General features: G+C 39.0%; 1 protein-coding gene across 2 annotated transcripts in view; it reads left to right on the top strand.

The window, feature by feature from the left end:
* LOC126284204 (phosphatidylinositol 4-kinase alpha) overlaps positions 1–18,121 on the top strand; it is a 170,152-nt gene that overhangs the window by 38,542 nt on the left and 113,489 nt on the right. The gene's annotated exons all lie outside the window — the stretch shown is intronic.

Raw genomic sequence — 18,121 nt, 5'->3', positions numbered from 1 at the left:
CTGCTGGGAGCAGGAGGAAAAAAAGCAGGATGATAAAGCAGAATGGTACCAAAAGAGCCCAAAGGAATGGATCATGGACAGGCATAATCAAAAGTGGATGGCCTGTGAGAGATGGACCAGAAGTATGTATGAAGGGAGTGTGACGATGGTGGCACTGGATGCAATGGTGTCGGAGGCAGTGACCCCTTTGGAGGTGCAGATGAGTCCTGCAAGATTGCCGTGAAAAGGACAGGTGCTGCCATTTGACTCTGCAGAAGGAATAGAAAAGATAAAGGAAATGGCACAAGAGTACTGATTAATTGGAAATAGGAAGGATGGTGTGCATCGAGGGCAGGGAGGGGCCCTGAGGCGGCGGGAGCATTGGAGGGTTTGAGTATGTTGATAAATGACCAATCAGGTGTTGAACAGCTGCATGGACAATGGTGCAGAATGTCTATTGTGCAGATGAGCACTGAGAATGCAGGGAGGAGGATAGATGGAATTGAGGGAAATGCCTCGGAATGATGTATGTTTGCTGGAGCATGAAAATTCCATAATAACCATTGAAGTGGTCCCACAATTGAACATAGCACACAGTAACCAGGACTGTACCAAGGTTAATTGACTGAAGAATGTGATAGGTGTGAGCATCAGGATAAATGAGGAAGGAAACATGTTGGTAAGTGACATAATGAATTGCAGAGATTGTGAGTAGTTTTCCAACCACTTGAGGTACAAAGGCTATGGTTCTAACCCATCGTGAGTTCCTGAAGGAGTAGTGGCTGCATTGTCAACACTTGGGTAGGAGTAGCAACCATGTGGGTTAATTTCTGTAAGAGAAGCTCGGAGTCTCGATTTAGGTGCTGTAAGTGAAGCAGAAGCTGCACCAAGACATCAGAGGTCTGTGGTACCATACTGAAGATAGACAGTGGGCGTTAAGAGCATGTGCATACAGCAAAAAAATATCAGCAACAGTCCAAAGTGGAGCACAGGGCTGGATGGCTACTCTGTGCAAACAAAAAAGGCTGACAGTCTGGATGCTAGTCATTGTAGGGACATACTCCTTAGTTAAATATCCTTATTACTTTTGAATACATTGCGGGAGAGAACAGTGATCAATATGTTACAAATTAGTAGTGATTTACTACCAGAAGGAGGTTCTTACACGTTGATCTGAAGATGACCACAGTAGTGGTCAAAAGCAGTCACTGTAATAAATAAATTGTGATCAACACTGTTTTTGATAATAAATATCCTTATTGCTATCGTGGTGGAGATGAAAATGGTGAGTCTTTGAACCGCTGTGCTTCAGACTGTGACTAAACTTTGCAAACTGTGATCCTAATATGAGGCAAGGATGGTTTAAATGTTGTTCCTGATCACCATTGTAGTGTTCGTGCCCAAGGGGAATAATGCACTATAATTGATGTGCCTGTGTAGCCAATAACAGTGCAGCTTCATTGAAACTCATAAACGAAATACAATAACAGTTCCTTGTAACATAAGTCTGCAATACTCAATTTAGTCTGATAGTTAATCACCGAAGTACTGGAATGTCCTATCAGGTAATCGCTGACCTGACTTTGCATTAGAATGTTTGTTTATGGGTGAAGTCCATGGTAGTAGTGTCCCATGACAGTGGTCTCAAAGGCAAGTCGGAAACAAAGTCCCACAAAGCAGTGAGCAGAGGATGCACTCCCCAATGGCCTGATATTTGATCACAGTGGTGAGGTGCTCCTCGGTTGGCTCAGTGCAGTAGATTGATTGATGGACCACTAGGTGCAGCCAGCATGGAGGACACAGTGTAGAGTGCCCTCAACAAAGGCAGTCCAGTTGATGCAAAACCTGAAATGTGTACTGACTGCAGAGCACTGAGGAGGGGACCTAAATGCTCGTTACTGGCAGTAACACGAGGCTTGTTGAAGCAAGGTAGTGCCACGATAGCAGTGCCATTTGCCACAAAGCGTATGTCTATGGTAGTGACATAGATACAATGCAGTGGCTGTTGAAGGTTTGATAGTAAACAGTCCTGTGTGTGTGTGTGTGTGTGTGTGTGTGTGTGTGTGTGTGTGTGTGTGTGTGTGTGTGTGTGTGTGTTTGTTGATGTGGATTGTTTCTGTTCAGGCCCTAGAGGAAGTATTGGTAGCAGGCTGCAGCTGCAGCAAATGACTGTATTGTTGGTTGCTGTTGCTGGGGAATATGGCAGATAGAATTAACAGGATATGTTCATCAGAGATATCTTTATGCATTTTGAAGTATGTATTAACACATTTCAGTCCATTCGTTGATGTTGAGGTTTGGAATCATATAATTTGGTCTGATCCATGCATTGGGCAGAACACCACAGGCATGTGTGTCCCCTTTCCCAAAACCTGATCAACTATGTAAAAAAAAAAAAAAAAAAAAAAAAAAAAAGTCGCTTCCTTTCCTCATTACATGGCATAGTTTGCTATCATGCAGTACAGATTTTGCCTTGTCGAGATGGACCAGACAGATGATTGGATTCCAGTCACTGCACTGTCCACACCACTGGATCCTTGGCTACAAGATGGAACAAGAGGATTCCATGGATCTTAATACGTTAGATCAAGGACTGCATTTAGACTCATTTAAAGTAATTGAGTGGCTTTGTTTACAAGTTTTGTATGACGACCTGACTGCACTAAGTGGAAGAAAAAGTGTGTTTGCAAAAGCATTGTGGCCAAGCTCAGAAGTACCAGGAAAAAAAATCTGGCACCGTCCAACATTTCAATTTTCCCTATCTAGTGTGATAAACTTTTATCATCCAAAAATGCCAAGAAGAAAGATGAATTTGACACGTGTATATCCCAACTTGAAAACAAAATTTCAATCAGCAACAACCAAATGAGTGGACGATTTGCACAACTGAATAAAAACCAAACATTGATTAAGGACTGAAAAAGTAAATGTAAATGTTGATGTTTAGTTAATTGCAACAGCAATGGTGCTAAATTTTGTAGTATCTTCTGCAGCTATACCAGTTGCAATAAACAGTAAGTGTTTTTATCTGTTTCTTCAATGAATAAAACACAAAAACCAGTAGGTTTCAGCAGTACAATGTAGTAACTGCACAGGTAGAATGTTGATCATCCTTAAAAATTCAAATAGTGCCTTTTTTTCAAAGATATCATAAGCAATTGTGTAATAACTTCTACAATAATATGAAGAATGGCATTTTACTTCTGTATGTTGGCTACATAAAAAAAACCAAATATGTAGGCATAAACCCATATATATGCAAAATACAAAGGCTTGCTGAAAATTAATGCCTCCAAAATTTTTAATCAATTCTCTGTATTGGTTGAGGTATTACATATCATGCTGATGGAAACTGCAGTCCTCGCCACTAGAGTGCTTCAAATTGTATTGTGTAAAATGGTGGTGTGTAAAGCAACTATGTCAGTGTGTGACAGACCGCACGCTGTAATTGAGTTTCTAACCACAGAAGAGTTTGTCCACATGTGCATCACCCTCTCCTTCAGCATGACAGTGCCAAATCACACATGAGCACTGCAATATCTACAGCAACCCAGCGCCAGTTTGTCCACATGTGCATCACCCTCTCCTTCAGCATGACAGTGCCAAATCACACATGAGCACTGCAATATCTACAGCAACCCAGCGCCGTGTGTTCACTGTCATCAATCCTCCTCTGTGCAGTCGTGACTTGGTCCCACTTGATTTTAATCTGTTTCCAAAACTTAAAGGAGAGCTTTGAAGACTTCGCTGTGATAGCAATGAGGTGATGCAAGCAGAGGTGAGTTTGTGGCTTTTTCAAGAAATAAAATGCAGAGGCATTACCTTCCAGCACACCCTTGTATTAACGTATAAGACCATATTTACATATGACCAGGCCATGGAATTTGTTATTAGTGTGGTGAGAATTTTAAGGATTTTTTTGTAAAATGTTGCATGTGACTTAAAAACTGTAAAATACTAACCAGTGCTCTGTTAGACACAATTACACTATCAACCTCGCCCAGCCAGACGAGTTGTGTGGTGCAGTGTATTTTGATTGTGGTCCATTGCATAGAATTATGAATAGATTTCAGAGAACAATGTTAAGCAAATGAATATCATCACTTTCATATATATTATGTGACATAGGCAACGCATAGCTAGAAAGTTGTTTGGAGGCATTAATGTTGTGTATTCCCACATCCAGTTGTGTTTGGAGTGGCATCTCATGGCAATAATGGGAGAACATCATGATGTATGTAATATGTTTACAACCAACACAAATATTGTATGTGAATCATGTGTGTGTGTTTCAACATGTATTGGAGGCTGTCTGAGGTGGCACAAATAAGAGAAAAAAATAAGAAAAAAATAAGAAAAATTACATGTGATGTGCGTGTTTGGCTTGTATTATTGCATTTTTCCTGTGAAGCGTAGCACATATGCAAAACTTCTTTGTCATGGGCTCTTTATGGCATACTCCTCACAGAGAATCATGTCAACATCTAGGTTTGATTCAAGGTAGGCAGAAAGCTGAAAGTTGAGTCATTTGCTGCACTGCTGAAAGAACATACTGTTTGTAAGCGAAGCAAAGTTTCTGAAGTAATTTTTCTAAAAATGTTTTACATGTAGCATAGAAAATAAAGCACCATTTATAGTTTCCTAATGAATTCATTCTGAAACAGTTGCAAGGAAACTTCTGGTTAAAAATATTTTAGTATTTAAAATTGTGTGTCTCACATCACAGCCTGATGATAACACAGTCATCAGTTCATTATTGATCACATTCTTTATGATATTTCAAAGTTGAATAACTCACTTCGTCTGGTTCCTTGCAGACTGTGCAGAAGTTCTCCTGCAAAATTTGTGGGGCTCCCCTGGAAAAAAGGATGTTGCGGAGACATTCCAAAGCCACAGTTTGGGGGATGTTTTCAAAGTGAAATCGGTACAAACTTCACTGCAAAGTGAAAAATTCATTCAGGAATGTTTTAATGCATAGGTTGATTTGTACAAGACATGCCACGATGATACACTGCCATAAAGGAAAGGTGCTAAATTTTCTAAACTGTTGAAACAAAATTATGCTTTAAACTTCCAATGACACTTTGGTTGTAGCAATGGAATTTATGATAGTTTGATCAGGAGCAAGTGCTGCAAGAAATAAAAAGGTGTCATAGACATCTACGTGCAGCTCATAAGAGTGTTGACATTGCTGCTCAGTGGACAGCCCAATGAATGCTCCAATTTACGATTAAATGGAACTCCAGTGAATCATTACACTGTATATCACATATAATTCAATAGTTCTTTATCATTTACGTCTGAGTCGTCTCAAGCAAGAGAAGTTTTCTGAACTAAAACTAATTGAAATTATCTAGACACTGTGATGAATCAGGAACGACTAGCGAAACTGTCAACAATCTAAGGAAGAGGATAGATTGCTACTTACCATAGAGATGTCTCATTAAGTTGCAGGCAGACACAATGAAAAGACTGTTTGTTACACATTTAGTTTTCCAGCCAAAGCCTTTTTCAAGGAAGGAAAACACACACACACACACACACACACACACACACACACACACACACACACACACACACACACACACACCCGCGCGCGCGCGTTCATTCAGTCGTACACACTTGAAGCACACATGACCGCCTGACTGCCACCTCCAGCAATTCAGGCTGGAATGCCAATCTGTCCATTTCATCAACTGAAAGAAAAGTTTCAAGTTAAATAGAGTTCAGTGACATGACATGAAATGACATTATTGAGAATTTTAGTAAAACAAAGGCACAAAAGCATGTAATCTAATAATATCAGTAATAACTCTACCTCATACTTAGGTTACAAAACTAATTGATATTATCATTGTATAAGCCTTATTTCCAGACATATAAAAATTATTTTTTTTTATTCTATTCTCTATTATCTCATTGAAATCTGATGGTTGTTGTGCTAAATGCTGTTTCATATCCTAACTTTCTCATCAATACCTTTAAGTACGTACACCACTGGCCATTAAAATTGCTACACCATGAAAATGACGTGCTACAGATGCGAAATTTAACTGACAGAGAGAAGATGCAGTGATACGCAAATAATTAGCTTTTCTGAGCATTCACACAAGGTTGGCACCGGTGGCGACACATACAACGTACTGACATGAGGAAGGTTTCCAACCGATTTCTCTTACACAAACAGCAGTTGACTGGCATTGCCTGGTGAAATGTTGTTGTGATTCCTCATGTAAGAAGGAGAAATGCGTACCACCATGTTTCCGACTGTGATAAAGGTTGGATTGTAGCCTATTGCGATTGCGGTTTATCGTATCACGACATTGCTGCTCGCGTTGGTTGAGTTCCAGCGACTTTTAGCAGAATATGGAATCGCTGGGTTCAGGAGGGTAATACGGAACGCCGTGCTGGATGCCAACAGCCTCGTATCACTAGGAGTCGAGATGACAGGCACCTTATCCACATGGCTGTAACGGATCGTGGAGCCACGTCTCAATCCCTGAGTCAACAGATGGGGACGTTTGCAAGACAACAACCATCTGCACTAACAGTTTGAGGATGTTAGCAGCAGCATGTACTATCAGCTTGGAGACCATGGCTGTGGTTACCCTTGACACTGCATCACAGACAGGAGTGCTTACGATGGTGTACTCAATGATGAACTTGGGTGCACGAATGGCAAAATGTCATTTTTTCAGATGAATCCAGGCTCTGTTTACAGCATCATGATGGTCGCATCTGTGGTTGGCGACATCACGGTGTACCCACATTGGTAGCCTGTATTCGTCATCACCATACTGGCGTATCTCCCGGCGTGATGGTATGGGCTGCCATTGGTCACACGTCTCGGTTACCTCTTGTTCGCATTGACAGCACTTTGAACAGTGGACGCTACATTTCAGATGTGTTACGACCCATGGTTCTACCCTTCATTCGATCCCTGCGAAACCCTACATTTCAGCAGGATAATGCAAGACCGCATGTTGCAGGTCCTGTACGGGCCTTTCTGGATACAGAAAATGTTCGACTGCTGCCCTGGCCAGCACATTCTCCAGATCTCTCACCAATTGAAAACGTCGGGTCAATGGTGGCCAAACAACTGGCTCGTGACAATACGCCAGTCAATACTTGTGATGAACTGCGGTATCGTGTTGAAACGGCATGGGCAGCTGTACCTGTACACGCCATCCAAGCTCTGTTTGACTTAATGCCCAGGCATATCTAGGCCGTTATTATGGCCAGAAGTGGTTGTTCTGGATACTGATTTCTCAGGATCTATTCATCAAAATTGTGTGAAAATGTAATCACATGTCAGTTCTAGTGTAATATATTTGTCCAATGAATACCCGTTTATCATCTGCATTTCTTCTTGGTGTAGCAATATTAATGGCCAGTAGTGTATATTGCAATTAGTAGAGTGCGGAGTAAACACAGTATAAATGCTTATCTGTTTCGGCAACTACATCTATATTACTCAATTTTTACAAAAATGTACACTACAAGGCATCTTCAGTGGGTGTCAGGTAACTTCTAATTCATTGCATCTAAGCAAACTGCTTTTTCTCATCTGGCAACCAGGTGGACATCTTACAATTCACTTTCAGTTCACTGTTTTTGTTACACATCACTGTAACTGCCATCTTCTTGTTATTGTGTTGGATTAATAAGTGTCTAATTAGTTAGGTTTTGCTCTTTTGTATGGTGTTCAGCAATGCCCCTTTTTCTTCCAATTTGTCAGAATACTTGCTCAAACAAATCTTATTTTAAAATCTAGTGGAGTCCTATTGTCATGAGCTGTTGTGCTATCCACATAAAAATTCCATTACTTGATTTACAAGAGTGTTTATACACTTATCAGACAGAACATTAAAACCACTAACCTACTAACAATGTAAACCTGTCTAGGATATAGTAGCATCACCTGGCAAGGAATGACCGCTAGTCAGAAATATGCGTAGTGCATGTAGTGTCAGTGAATGTGCTGTCCGTGTGCAGTATGGGGAAAGCATGTGATATGAGGGGCATTTGAAAAGTCCGCACAAAAATAAAAACTACTTACGTGTTTGGGGTAAACCTGTTTTATTTTTCAACATAGTCTCCTTTTAGACTTACACACTTTGTCCAATGCTGTTCTAATTTGTTGATACCTCCCGAATAATAGAAATTGTCCAAGTCTGCAAAATACCTATTAGTTGCTGCAATCACCTCCTCGCTTGAATAAAATCTTTGTCCCGCCAGCCATTTCTTCAAATTGGGGAACAAATATTAGTCTGAAGGAACCAAATCTGGAGAATAGTGGGGGATGTGAAACGAGTTGGAATCCTATTTCGATTAATTTTGCGACCACAACTGCTGAGGTGTGTGCTGGTGCATTGTCGTGATGGAAAAGGACTTTTTGAGGTCCATTCGCCAGCATTTTTCTTGCAGATCGATTTTCAAACTGTTCAATAACCATGAATAATATGCACCTGTAATAGTTTTACCCTTTTCCAGATAGTTGATGAGGATTATCCCTTGCAAATCCCAAAAGACAGTCGCCATAACCTTTCCGGCTGAAGGACTGGTCTTTGCCTTTTTTTGGTGCAGATTCTCCCTTGATAACCCATTGTTTAGATTGTTCTTCGGTCTCAGGATTATAGTAATGTATCCGTGTTTCATCCACAGTGACAAAATGACGCTTAAAGTCGTGTGGATTCTTCTTGAACAGCTGCAAACTATCCTTGCAACACTTCACTTCACAAAATGCCATTTTTGGTCAAGCGTGAGCAATCGCGGGACCCATCTTGCAAATAGCTTTCTCTTGTCCAAATGTTTATGCAAAATATTATGTGCCCATTCATTTGAGATGCCCACAGCAATAGCAATCTCATGCATCCTAACTCTTCTATCATCCATCACCATATCATGGATTTTATCAATGATTTCTGGAGTCGTAACCACCACAGGACATCCAGAACATTCAGCATCACTTGTGCCCATATGGCCACTCCAAAAATTGTGAAACCGGTACAGATTCACCATAATGTTTATCAAGCTTCTCTTTAGTCTCCTGAGGCATTTATGCCTTTCATAATGTAATGTTTAATCATCACAAGAAATTCTCCTTCAGCCATTTTTTGACAATCGCTCAACTTCCATGATTCACACGAATGCCGAACACAAAGAAATAGACCAATATTGCTGAAACTTGGTGTGTGTTCTTTCCAAAGATGCTACTAACTAAACATGACCTCGATACGTGCCTGTGATGCCATCTCTCAGACTCTGCACGGACTTTTCAAATGCCCCTCGTGTATCTGAGTTTGATCGAGGGCAGACTGTGATGGACTAGAGGCTCTGCTTAGCATCTTGGAAACTTGCAGTTGTTTAAAAAAAATGCCTTTTGCATGCTGCACATTGAATTTTTATTTTTATTTATGCACCCAGACGTGTTTTGCCTTTTTTACAAGGCATCTTCAGTGGGTGTCAGGTAACTTCTAATTCACTGCTTCTAAGCAAACTGCTTTTTCACATCTGGCAACCAGGTGGACATCTTACAGTTCACTTTCAGTTCACTGTTTTTGTTGCACATCACTGTAACTGCCATCTTATGGCAGTTACAGTGAAAACCTAACTAAGAGAAAGGGACGTTGCTGAACACCATATAAAAGAGCAAAACCTAACTAATTAGACACTTATTAATCCAACATAAGAACAAGAACATTTTGAAAAACATCTTTGATGAAAATATTCTAGCCAAATATCAAGGAGTGGAGCCATCACCACTACCAATGTTCACTTGAATTGTGGCAACAACCAACAATTGATGAAATCATCGAAATACTGAACAGTGCCTAGCATCAACAAGCTTATTGTTGGTAGTTCGTGTTGTTGTTGTTGTTGTTGTTGTTGTTGTTGGTGGTGGTCATCATAATCGTCATCACACTAACTTTCCAATATTCTGTGAAAAGTTCATAAGCAGACAGACTGACTAGTGGTTATTGATATCTGAGTCCTTATATGAAGGTGCATATCTGTGGCATCAACCTTACACATGTATAAAGGAAGTTCAATTAAGTAAAGTCTGTGAACAAGGATGATGAAACCTGACACCCTTATCTAGTCGGTCTTCAGTGCCTTGGGTTACTGCCCAAAAGTTGAACTCGGTATGTTCTTCAGCGACCACTGTAAGGTGCTGTGGTGGTTTGTTGCATATATCAAGGAATGATAATTTTAGCATCACTACCTATACCAAGAGGCTGTCTGTCTGATTTGATGTTTCTGTACATAACTTTCCGATATTAAACTAAATTCTTTGAATTCCCAGTGGCTTTCCGTGGAATACTGGTTAACAGGCATATCCAAACTATTGAAGCAGGCCAGAGTCGGTCATTTTGCTGATGAAACTTCAAGAATACAAAAAGTATTATTGGCAACAAATCGTGCAAAATGTGAATGTGTATATTTTTGTCTTAGGGGAATGTTTGAAAATCGTCCCCTTCTATAAGCAGAAGGCACTGAAATAAATTTGTGTATCACCTACATATATTAAAAAATCTTCTATGATATGACACTTTCAGTGGGGCATCTTCTATTACGCATATCTTGTTTTAACAACAAATTCAATTGAATTGTTTCCCCTGATATTATACCATGTATTTCTGAAAAAGATGTCATTTTGTCCAATAACACAATTCATTTGTAAATGTTGGAACTGTGTAAAATCCTAGAGACTGTCGAAGGACATTGATGGAGAACAATTTTGCAACACCGAGAAGGAGTTGTTGAGTCAACAAAAGTTGGTACATGTATTTTTACTCCTGAAATACGATTTCTATTCAAATTTCACGCCAGTTGCATAAGAGTGGTGGTGGTAGCACCACTATGATGATGCAAATCACATTTGATTTAAATACGTGCTGTAAGGATCGTGAGTATTAGTTACCTTTGAGATTGAATGTTGTGAGGTGATGTCATCAAGAATGCCTTTATGGCAATGAGGATGCTGTTATCCACAGCTCACTGAGTTTGAATGAGGTTGTGTAATAGGACTACGAGAAGCAGGAGCAGCAGGAGCACTATCATGGTTATCCCACGCACTCTGACTGCACTGAAAATTTGTATCTCAGTGTGCTAATTTGACCTGTCGTACTGCCATTCATGACCAGCATTCCAAGAGTTTTTTCTCACAGGGTAATGCTCACCCACATGTTGTTGTAATGCAACATGCTCTACAGAGTGCCGACATGTCATCATAACCTGGTCAATCACCAGATCTGTCTCCAACTGAGCACATACGGGACGTAATTGGACGACAACTCAATCATCATGCGTCCTAGTGTTGGTTGACCAATTGCAACAGACATGGAATTCCCTCCCTTAAACTGACATCCGGCACATGTAAAACACAGTGCATGCACATTTGCATGCTTGCATTCAGTTTTCTGGTAGTTAGACCAACACTTCACATTTGCAATAGCTTATCTCACTCTTACATTAAATTCTGATCTTGTAATGTTAATCACTTAAATAGGCAAATGTATTCCTGAATTTCATGACTCTGCACGTCTACCCCTGGTAGCTGAATGGTCAGCGTAGCGGATTGTCAATCCTCTGGGCTTGGGTTCGATTCCCAGCTGGGTCAGGGAATTTTCTCCACTCAAGGACTGGGTGTTGTGCTGTCATCATCATCATCATCATCATCATTGACTGCAGGTCGCTTAAGTGGCGTCAAATTGAAAGACTGGCACCAGGTGAACGGTCTGACCGACAGAGGGCCCTAGCCATATGATTAAATAAATTACTCTGCATTAATTATTTTTTGGTGTTGCAGTTTTTTTCCATCAGTGTATATTAAGACCAGGATTACTCGTCTTTGTGCAAGACATTTCATCCCCATCGTAACTCACCATCTCTATATGCAAAAGACAAATGGCACACAGAAAATTTTTCTGTTATCATCAGTCTCCTTTTCATTTCTGAACCCTCACATCACTACTCCTCTTCCCATTCTGCCCGCTTGTTGTCACTACTAGCATTATGCTTGTCTCTTCTTTTAATTTTTCATATACTCACGCCTTTTTTTTTCCTTCACCATTTTTGTTTCTCTCTTGTTCTGGCCACATCGTCTTATCTGTGATTTTATTTACAACATGTCATAGTGTTATGTCTGATTTATGAACCTTTATCGTTGTGACTTCCTAGCCCAGAGAAACACTCATTGTCATTTCCTAATTAGTCCAACTTTCACTAACCCTATCACTTCTGTTGCCAAATTAAATAAGTCCCAGAAATAAGTTTCAGAAACAAGGCCCAGGAGTTAGAGACTTTAATGCTATCCTTGTGTACCTGCTGTGATGGTAAGTAGAGATTTTCTTCTATATATACTTAATTCGTGTTTTATTTTGATGTCAATTTTCCTTGTAAATATTTTGGACTTAATCTGTGATGAGCAAAATGTATACATTTGTCCAATAAAGTACCTAAACTTCACACTGCTGTCTAGATACAGACAATAACTGAAGGATAATGATCCATACATTATATAGGGGATTGCAAGTAGGTACATTGTCAACAATGGTTGACTGCACTGTTTATAATGTAACTGTTAGTCATTTGAACCTTATTTTCCTTCCAATTTCCTCTCCCAATACATCCTTTGCTTGTGATCACACTAACTTCCCTTCCACTCTCTCCTAATCATTTCCTCTTGGATATGCAGCATATTGTGTCATTTTTCTGTTGACAGGTTTGGAATGTTAGCAACTACATACATTTCTTCCCTTTTCTCTGAATTCAGAAAGAGATGTAATTACTTTAAAAAAAAAAGGGTAGAAGTATTCATTTTCTTTTTAAAAATGTAATGGAAATTACTGGATTGAACAAGGCATAAAATAAATGGAAAGGCAAACCACTCACCTATAGCAGATCAATGTGTGGAGCACAGAAACATGTAACAGAGAACAGCATTCATACTAGCTTTTGAGCACAATCTCTTTTTCTAACAGTAGTACATACATTCACACATACACAACACACAGACACCCAAATGTACTTCTTTTTTTGTATTTTATTTGTAAACTGTTCATAATTGCTAGTTTCTGATTCTAGTTCAATTATGCTTGGCAAGACAATAATGGCAGTTTGATTGTGGAAATTGAGGGACTTCCCAAGATTTTTGTTTGTTTGAATAGAAACTCAATAAATTTCTAACACTTTTACTACAAATTTATGTACTCTCACAGCTATTATAGTTTCCATGGTATTATTTACTGATGTATGCACTAAACTAAATAAAGAATAGCTTCAAAAAGTGATGAATTATTGCATTTAAAAATAATGATTTCCTACCAATAAATCCATTTGTTCTGGGCTTGCAAAAGTAGTTTTACCAAAATCATAGGCAACACAAGGAAGCCATATGAGCAGTACACACTTTAAAATACATCTCCCTTATAGAACTACTGCTGCAGTTGGAAGATTTAGTAGTTCAGTAAGTTACATAAAGAAGTAGTCGTGTAACATCTCAAATAGAAAATCAAAACATTTGCCTATGGCAGTGTGTGAAGAGGCTCAAGTTTAAATGAATAGTTGACCATGCATTGGATAGATATGTACCTACTAAAACAGTTTGTGATGGGACTGTCCCTCCATGGCATGCAGTCACTCTAAAGGAACAGTGCCTACTATGTCTAAGACAAAGCATAGGGCTATAGACAAAAAGACACTTAATGAAACACATTTGGCTGTCATCAGAGTGAAATGCAAAGTCTTAAATGACTATCATTGCAGAATTTTATTGAAATATTTCTCTCAAAATTCAAATATATTCCGATTGTGTAATAAGGCTGTCAGTAACACCAAAATTAGTGTCCTGATGCTCATTTATGATGTAGGAAATGAAATACAGGGTAGAAAAGCAAAAGCAGAAGTACTCAATTTCGTTTTCAAATATTTCTTTACTAAGAAGATACATAAGTTCCACCCCAGTTTAACTATCACATCACTGCTAAGACAAATGATGTAGTTATTAGTTTCAGTGGCATTGAGAAACACACAAAATCACAAAAATTAAACAAGACTCCAGTGCCCTATGAGATCTGTCAGATTCTAAACACAATTTGTTACTGAGTTAGGTCCAGTGTTAACCATAAAATGTCGTAGATCCCATTAACAAAAATTGTTCTTAGTGATTGGAAGAAAGCACAGGTTATACTCTATCCGAGAAAGATACCAAAAGTAAGTGACTGACAGGAATGGGGGAAAGAAAATCAGTAGAAGTAGTATGGGTAGCTTTGAGGAATGAAATAGTGAAGGCAGCAGAGTAACATGTACGTAAAAAGACGAGGGCTAGTAGAAATCCTTGGGTAACAGGAGATATATTGAATTTAACCAATGAAAGGAGAAAATGTAAAAAATGCAGTAAATGAAGAAAGCAAAAAGGAATACAAACGTCTCAAAAATGAGATCAACGGGAAGTGCTAAATGGCTAAGCAGGGGTGGCTAGAGGACAAACGTAAGGACGTAGAGGCATATCTCACTAGGGGTAAGATAGATACAGCCTACAGGAAAATCTTTGGAGAAAAAAGAACTACCTGTATGAATACAAAAAGCTGATGTGTAAAACTGGTTCTAAGCAAAAAAGAGAAAACAGAGTATATAGAGGGTCTATATAAGGGCGATGTACTTGAGGGCAATAATGGAAGAGGATGTAGATGGAGATGAAATGGAAGATATGATACCATGTGAAGAGTTTGACAGAGCACTGACAGACCTAAGTTGAAACAAGGCCCCAGGAATAGACAACATTCCATTAGAACTACTGACAGCCTTGGGAGAGCCAGCCCTGACAAAACTCTACCATCTGGTGTGCAAGATGTATGAGACAGGCGAAATACCCTCAGACTTCAAGAAGAATATAATAATTTCAATCCCAAGGAAAGCAGGTGTTGACTGCTGTGAAAATTACTGAACTATCAGTTTAATAAGTCACAGCTGCAAAATACTAACGTGAATTCTTTACAGACGAATGGAAAAACTGGTAGAAGCTGATCTTGAGGAAGGTCAGTTTGGATTCCATAGAAACGTTGGAACACTTGTGGCAATACTGACCCTACGGCTTACCTTCAAAGATAGGTTAAGGAAAGACAAAACTACATTTCTAGCATTTGTAGACTTAGAGAAAGTGTTTGACAATGTTGACTGGGATAATCTCTTTCAATTTCTGAAGATGGCAGGGCTAAAATACAGGAAGCGAAAGGCTATTTACAATTTGTACAGAAACCAGATGGCAGTTATAAGAGTCAAGGGGCATGAAAGGTAAGCAGTGGTTGGGAGGGGAACGAGACAGGGTTGTAGCCTATCCCCAATGTTATTCAATCTGTATATTGAGCAAGCAGTAAAGGAAACAAAAGAAAAATTCGGAATAGGTATTAAAATCCATGGAGAAGAAATAAAAACTTTGAGGTTCGCTGATGACATTGTAATTCTGTCAGAGACAGCAAAGGACCTGGAAGAGCTGTTGAATGGAATGGACAGTGTCTTGAAAGGAGGATATAGGATGACCATCAACAAAAGCAAAACGAGGATAATGGAATGTTGTCGAATTAAATCATGTGGTGCTGTGAGAATTAGATTAGGAAATGAGACGCTTAAAGTAGTAAATGAGTTTTGTTGTTTGGGGAGCAAAATAACAGATGATGGTCAAAATAGAGAGGATATAAAATGTAGACTGGCAGTGGCAAGGAAAGTGTTTCTGAAGAAGAGAAATTTGTTAACATCAAGTATAGATTTAAGTGTCAGGAACTCGTTTCTGAAAATATTTGTATGGAAGTGAAACATGGATGATAAATAGTTTGGACAAGAAGAGAATAGAATCTTTTGAAATGTGGTGCTACAGAAGGATGCTGAAGATCAGTCGGGTAGATCACATAAGTAATGAGGAGGTATTGAATAGAACTAGGGAGAGGAGAAATTTGTGGCACAACTTGACTATAAGAAGGGATCAGTGGGTAGGACATGTTGTGAGGCATCAAGGGATCACCAATTTAGTATTAGAGGGCAGTGTGGAGGGTAAAAATCGTAGAGGGAGACCAAGAGATGAATGCGCTGAGCAGATTCAGAAGGATGTAGGTTGCAATAGGTACAGGGGGATGAGAAAGCTTGCACAGGGTAGAGTAGCATGGAGAGCTGCATCAAACCAGTCTCTGGACTGAAGACCACAACAACCACCCAAAGTGATCCATAAAACTACTGCCCAATCCTGTTGATGTACATTTGTTGTAGAATCCTAGCTCATATTCTAAGCACAAACATAATCAAGTATATCAAACAGAATCACCTTGTCCATGCCAATCAGCATGGATTGCAAAAATGATTATCATACAAGCCCCAGCTTGCGGTTTTCTCACATGATGTTCTGAAAGCCATGCCATGAATAAAGGTAATCAGGTGGATGCAATATTTATTTACTTCTGAAAAGCATTTATCGTAGTTGCACACCAATGCACATCAATAGACGTAAAAGCATATAACTTCAAATGTGCCCCAGGGAAATGTCTTGGCAGTACTCCAGTTCATGGTGTATATTGATGATCTGGCAGACAATATTAACCTAAGATTTTTTTGCAGATGATACTGTTATGTGTAATGAAGTAATATCTGAAAAAAGTTACTTCAGTATCTAGTCAGATCATAATTAGATTTCAAAGTCATGCATAGACGGAAACTTGCTTTAAATGTTCAGAAATATAAAACTGAACAGTGGAAAATCCAGAATGGAATAATGACAATATTATGAAAAGGATAAAATGCTATTCACCATATTGCAGAGCTGTTGAGTCACTGAGAAGCACCTGAAAATGACTGTAAAACAAATAAGCTTTTGGCCAAAAAGGCATTCATCTAAATTACACACAAACAAACAAACAAACAAACAAATCTAACTCTCCTGCACCTGACCACACTCTCTTGCCTTGGCAGCCAGAGATTGTGATACTGCGTATGTGAGTGTATGGATGTTGTCTAATTCAGATGAAGGCCATTTTGGCTGAAAGGTTACTTGTGTGACAGTCTTTTTGTTGTGCTGTCTGCAACTCAACATCTCCTCTATATGGTGAATAGCAACCTATCATTTTCATAATAGTGAAATATAAAACTATGCGCATCACAAAATGAAAATATGTAGTAGCCAAGACTGTCATCAGTAAGCTCTATCATAATCAGTCAACACACAGAATTACATAGGTATAACAATTTGTAGGAACGTGAAATGGAATGATCACATAGGTTCTACCACAGGTAAGACTGACAACGGACTTTGATTTCTTGGCAGCATATGGGAAAATGCAGTGTGTCTACAAAAGAGTCTGCTTAAAAATCACATGTATGGCCCATCTTAGAATATTGCTCAACTGCAAAGGATTCATACAATATTGGACTAACAGGAACTATTGAGTTTATACAAAGAAAAGCATATGGATGGTAACAGGTTTTTTTTGACTCATGACACAGTATCACAGAAATACTGAAATCCTTGAGTTAGCAAAACCCTGAAAATATGTGTGTTACCCTCAAAACCCAACTTATAATGTTTGAAGGGCAGTATTAAGTGAGGAATCTAGAGATATTCTTCAGTCTCATATGTATTGCTCCCTTAGGAACTGTGAATCGAATATTAGACTGATTACAGTGTGTACATAGGTATTTATCATTCCCAGTGCCATACACTGTTTTAACAAGAAGAAACAATAACATGCCATACAATGCAAAGCATCACCAGGCATGTAGTTCACAGTGATCTGCACGGTATGAATGTGGATGTATATGCTCAGGGATGGAAATTAGTGTCAGCATACTGCATTTATTTTGTGTGGCTGTGAAATACTGGTGTGTTTATGAGATATTCAGGAGATAAACAATGTAAGTTAGGATGCTAACCATTTCCTTTCATTCTTCTTTTAAATGTTTATGCATTCTATTGCATAGAAAGACAAAGGTGAAATGTCATGAATAAAGCAAAGGAAGTACATTGACAAAGAAAATGAACCCTTACAGACATAATAATTCTACATTTTTGCAATTTCATTCTAAAATGGAGTAAACTTCTTTTAATATAGTTATAATAGACACGTGATGTTCACTTTGCTGTCAGTGTTGTGGAAAG

Source organism: Schistocerca gregaria, chromosome 8 (assembly GCF_023897955.1).
Source record: "Schistocerca gregaria isolate iqSchGreg1 chromosome 8, iqSchGreg1.2, whole genome shotgun sequence".
Taxonomy (NCBI): domain Eukaryota; kingdom Metazoa; phylum Arthropoda; class Insecta; order Orthoptera; family Acrididae; genus Schistocerca; species Schistocerca gregaria.
Note: the sequence above shows the minus strand (reverse complement) of the source record. Positions and strands in the feature narration are given on the sequence as shown.